Source organism: Leguminivora glycinivorella, chromosome 2 (genome assembly GCF_023078275.1).
Source record: "Leguminivora glycinivorella isolate SPB_JAAS2020 chromosome 2, LegGlyc_1.1, whole genome shotgun sequence".
Classification (NCBI taxonomy): domain Eukaryota; kingdom Metazoa; phylum Arthropoda; class Insecta; order Lepidoptera; family Tortricidae; genus Leguminivora; species Leguminivora glycinivorella.
Genome location: NC_062972.1, coordinates 2,521,379 through 2,527,653, shown reverse-complemented (window position 1 = coordinate 2,527,653; position 6,275 = coordinate 2,521,379).

Sequence of the window (6,275 nt, the reverse complement as noted above, 5' to 3'; positions counted from 1 at the left end):
TTCACCACTGGTGGTGCTCGTCATTTTTTCTTTAATATATGACATCTTATTTCGATTTTTAGTTTGACATTTTATTTTTGCGAACGACACTTTTTTATTCTCCTGTCAAAATCGGTTGATACTGAGTTAGTTTTTCCGAAAAAAAAGATCTGTGTCAAGGATTAGGATAACTTTAATAAAATAACACGAAATTCTTAATTGAACGATTTCCTCATTTCTATTTACCTGTGATTCCTGTGACTATACGCAAAGGTAGGACAGGTTAAGTTTACTATCGATTTTTTTTAAATATTGTCAATTGCTGGCAAACATAATGATTTCCTCAAGTATTGTACGAAGCTGATGCGTTGACTGTTTAATATCACAAGCTAGAATGGATAATGTTGTCGATCCCTGGCATGGCGAGCAGAATCATTTCCTCGTTTATTGTCCGGGGTCTAATTGGGTGGAAGTTGATGTGTTGACTGTTTGCTATCACAAGTCATAGCAAGTACATATAATCCAGTAACTATGTCTCCCGATAGTACGGTGTACTTTGCGTGAGACTCCTGATTTATTTCACAATAGTGATAATAGACGAGACAAAGAATTTTAGACACGCATTTTTTCTTTTTTCTCGTAAACAAAAAATTACGACGGTACAGTGCGTTGAAGTTTCACGTGACGTCACGCCTTGGTATAATTTTTACTTAGAAGTGACATCACAAGACTCCACCCCGGAACTGATGCTCTATATCTTTGTATTTTTTTATTAATTAGAAGAAGCGAAAAATATGTGTTGAGTGTTTTTGGACGATCTGACGGACTAAACAGAATGCCATTGTTTTATGTAATCGTCATCCCTATTGTCCTCGATAATGACACTTTGTGGTTCGTTGCCTATTCAACAAGAAATACTACTTTTAAAAAAACTTGTATCTTCGTCTGTCAATGAAAAGAAAATTGTAGTAAGTATGTATGGAATGCATATAGACTTACTGCGTTTTAACTTTGATGAACAGCGTGAGATACGAGATTTTTTAAAAGTAATGTCGAAATATTAACGCTGAGTATTGTACCAACATAGAAAAAGGCACAGAATTGTCAGTGCCAAGTGTCAAAGTCACTATGGTGAAATAGTCCACCGGCAGTTCTGATTAGTGCAGTCGTGTTTATGATGTTAGCCTAAGTTTGTTAACTCGAGAGTCTACTCCAGCTTAGTCAAATTGTCAGTACCTGGGCCATTTCTAACTCCCGACGCAAAAACGACGGGGTGTTATAAGTTTGACATGTCTGTCTGTCTGTCTGTTTGTCTGTTTGTCTGTTTGTCTGTTTGTCTGTTTGTCTGTCTGTCTGTTTGTGTGTGTGTCTGTCTGTGGTATCATAGCTCCCGAACGGATGAACCGATTTAGATTTAGTTTTTTTGTCTGAAAGTTGAGTTAGTTGGGAGTGGGGGTTATTTTCAAAGTTGTCCGCACCGCTTTTTTTGTAACATGGGTATTTTTTATGCGATTCATACTCAGAACCGCGAGGTCTTTCGATCCTGGCGGGCAATTATGGTCGCGTGATAAGTGATAAAACATCGGGCCGTCCCTATCGCACTTACTAATAGTGCGATAGGGACGGCCTGATATTTTATCATTTATCGCGCGACCATGATTGCCCTGCTGATAGGAGAAAAAAAAATGTACCAAGATTTCCATACATTTTTCAGATCTTCCATTCCGCTACCGCCTTTCAAAATGTATAAAAAAACCGGCCAAGAGCATGTCGGGCCACGCTCAGTGTAGGGTTCCGTAGTTTTCCGTATTTTTCTCAAAAACTACTGAACCTATCAATTTCAAAACAATTTTCCTAGAAAGTTTTTATAAAGTTCTACTATTGTGATTTTTTTCATATTTTTTGAACATAGGGTTCAAAAGTTAGAGGGGGGGGGGGGGGGGGGGGGGACGCACTTTTTTTCCTTTAGAAGCGATTATTTCCGAAACTATTAATATTATCAAAAAACGATCTTAGTAAACCCTTCTTCATTTTTAAATACCTATCCAACAATATATTACACGTTGGGGTTGGAATGAAAAAAAATATCAGCCCCCACTTTACATGTAGGGGGGGTACCCTAATAAAAAACAATTCCCATTTTTTATTTTTTCACTTTGTTGGCGTGATTGATATACATATTGGTACCAAATTTCAGCTTTCTAGTGCTTACGGTTACTGAGATTATCCGCGGACGGACGGACGGACGGACGGACGGACGACGGACGGACGGACGGACAGACATGGCGAAACTATAAGGGTTCCTAGTTGACTACGGAACCCTAAAAATGGTAACGGAATGGGAAAAAAACCTTAGGACACTTTTTTCCTATTAGGATTGAAAGAGCTCGCGATTCTGAGTGGAAACTACATAAAAATTGCTAAATCCAAAAAAAAGTGGGGTCGACAACATTGAAAAAAATTACAACAAAAATGAAACAAATATTTCCATAAACCCTAATTTACGTGGAGGTACAACAAAACAAATACAACAATAGTTTTTATCGTGGATCGCCTTTATTATTACCAATCATCCATTATTCCTAAATCAACCATCCCCATCACATACCAATAAAATCTATAACAAGTCCATCCCCAAGCCAATATAAATAAGTAGCTCATCAGCCCCTCATGGCAGCTGATAGAGATGATTAGCAATAAGTCCTCCCGTCGCGTGCGCACGCGCAGTTAATTGGAGGAGTCATTTGAATTTTATTGGAGTAAATAATGTTTTAGAAAAAAAATGTAATACCCCTGGATTATTCGTAAATTTTTGAGGATCTGTAATTGTTTAAATGAAAACTAAAAAAAACATTATTTAAAACAAGAATTTACATGAATTCTTAGCTTAACAGTTAAATATTCGGTTTTTTAACTGTTATCTTAGGCGCGTTAACGCTCAACAATATACCAACAATTTATTTTTTTGGGTTTTGTATTACTGTTTACACTTCAAAGGCAAACAAACACTGAAAGAAGTATAAGGTCAGTGCGGGCAAGACCGGCATACTTTATTTGAAATAAAGTTTGAGTGGATAAAACTAGACTATTAAAGTAGTCTGAAGTGATCCGTATGGTCCTATGGGCTAGCAAATTTCATATTTATGGGTAGACGGTCTTCCCCACACTGACCCTATAATATTTAAATCAAATCTCGAACATCAACACTTACCTATCCAAAAGATTTTCCAATGACAAAAGTGACATGAATGGTGGTCAAAATGAAATGGCCAATGACCAACATCACTTAATTAAAAATGATCTATTGTTTACAACGTGCGTGACCATTTCAAAAGCAATAATCAATATCATATCATCACGGTTAGGGCAATAAGTGGCTATCCAGTAGAGAAGGATCCCTCGGTTTCATACTCATTTTCTATGACTATGATATTTTTTATTTTATGAGATAACCCACAAAGGCCTAGAGGAAGACCACGTCAGAGATGGCGGGACGAACTCGATGACTTTGATACAGACTTTCGAGGATAGGGATACGTGGAAGGATAAAAGGAAGGCCTTTGCCCAGTAATGTAATAATTTGGGCTAGTAATGGCCTAAATGGGAAAGTGTGTCTGTCTGTTTGTTTGACCGTCTTTCACGGCAAAACGGTGCGACGAATTGTGATTTTTTAAGTGGAGATAGTTGAAGGAATGGATGACATAGGCTACTTTTTGTCTCTTTCTAACGCGAGCGAAGCCGCGGGCAAAAGCTGGTAAATAATAATGAAATGAGGCCAACGAGCAGACAGGTCACTTGATGGTAAACTATCACTGCCGCCTATGGACATCCGAGACAGTAGAAGATGGAACTGCATTGCTGGCCTGTAAGATGGAAGTAAAGAAGGAATTTTCTTGAAGATTTGAAGGTTATTTCGATCCAGAAATGTTGCAAGTGACAGTTCATTCCACAGTTTAGCTGTGCAAGAAGCTTTCCTAAATTGGTTTGTATAGGTACTTTGTTTTTTATTACTGTGACAGGACCCTTCTACATGGAAAGTCGCATATAATCAATATTATGTCATCGCGACGTTAGGGCGTGCGCGCATTAGTGCCGGCTCATCGCTCGTGTGTACATAGCCTGAAGGGTGGCGTATGGTTACATTTTAGGAATTTTGTGAAGGGTGACTGTGGCATTCTGCGAAATAGTATACTTTATACGTGTTTTATTATAAGATTATTTAATTTTCATGGGCTTTTCACCGACCATATTCTGCAAGGACATCATAATTCCCTTGTCCCTTTGCCATTATTTGGGGTCGGCGCAGTAGGGCTTTTTTTTCCATTCCTCTCTAAGATCAGCCGACATTTCCGTACTACTTTACGTCTTCGTGCTTTGTACACATACTTATTTAAAATATATAAATAAATATTGGGGACACCTTCCACAGATCAACTTAGCCCCAAACTAAGCAAAGCTTGTACTATGGGTGCTAAGCGATGATATACATACTTAAATAGATAAATATATACATGAATATAAATAAATATCTGTGTTCATCACACAAATAAATGCCCTTACCGAGATTCAAACCCAGGACCGCACACACACAAAGTTAAAGTCACACGTGACTTTAAATGTTTCCATACTAATGAGTATGTTTCACTCTCATTTCATTATTCACACAGTTTATCTTTTCTTAGGCCTTCCACTACCTTTGTATCCACATTACTTGATATTCTACTAATATTGGAGAATCAGTTCTTAGCTCCAAATTTTCAGGATGACTTAATTGATTATCTAGGTTGTTTTTAAGATGGTTGCGTGTTACGAGTATGTCTGCCAATGTGTACTTATACATGCATAATGGTTTTTTTTTATCCTTATATTTACACAAAACATGACTATAAAACCGCACGAAAATCCGTTCAGTACTTTTTGAGTTTATTAAGGACATAGAAACAAACAAATAGACACACCAGGAAGACGTAGCAAGAAACTTATTGGATTTAAAAAGTGTATTGATTAAAATATAATTATTTTTCTTAATAAAATAATACACTGAAAATTAAAAGTTTACCTACAAACTATAAATTCCACATTATCGCTTTTCACAGTCCCAATAAAATACACCTCAATTACTTTAAACGTACAAACAAATAGAATAAAACACTAAAAATACCAGCAAATTTCCAACACCATTCAATGTTAATTCAAGCAACGGAATTCTCAACCGTGTATTAGTTCTAAATAATTAACCCCGCAGACGCGTGCGCACCCTCGCCTAAAAATAACCCTAAAAACAACCCCATATTCAAATTAACAAAGCATTACTGTGTATTCCGAAACAATTATTTCATCCCAGCATCTCCACCATAACCTTAACTACACATCTTTCCCCATACGACTATCAACCGTAACTAAAAGTTGCAAGACTGGTAATATAATATGAACGGGATGGTTGATACGATCGTTTGGGAGTGGGTTGAGTGAATTTGAAGTAAAAAGGTGGCACGCGCCTTGTCGTACGCGATGCGAGGTATCTTCCCTAACCATCGGTGATCTAGATAGTGACGAGACTGGTGATAGCTAGTATCGATACCTATATGTGGTTCATCGGTATGTCATCGTTTTATTAGTACATTTTCAAATCACGCTAATGTAATATTATTGATTAAAACTACATACATATGTATAATTATATTTATACAAGTATTTATACAAGTATATGAGAGTTGGTTTACGAGTAGCAACAGGTAACGAAAAATCCCCGAAATCAAATATATTATGTCAAATCGTTACTACCCCTATTATGTTGTACAATGCACATTTTACTTTGGACTTCTGTGCGACCTTATCATGAGTATATGTCATTTTTTATTTAATATATGAAATAAATCATACCAGAGTTGCAATTCGTCTCGAGTAATTCAAGAACATTTTTGACTAGCATTGGTTTTCGATAAAAATCGGACCTTTTCTTCTGACTGCAAACGTGCTAAAGCCTGATATCTAGTACTCAAATATTGTATATGCCCTCGTTTTATTTAATATTTTCTTTACTGATGTATCTTTCACATTTTCATCTTGACACAGTTAATTTATTTAACTAGTTATAATATTAACTTCTCGCTACTTTTACTCACCCAAATTTGTCGATAAACGTCCCATCACTAGATCGGCGCACACGCAGGTGCCAGTTCCGCTCGGCGCGCGCGCTTATCGCCGATCCGCACCTGGATAGATCGCCGATAGGATTTACTAATCGCGGGTCTAGATCCATCAACGGACTAGTTGACTGAGACATCAACTTACTG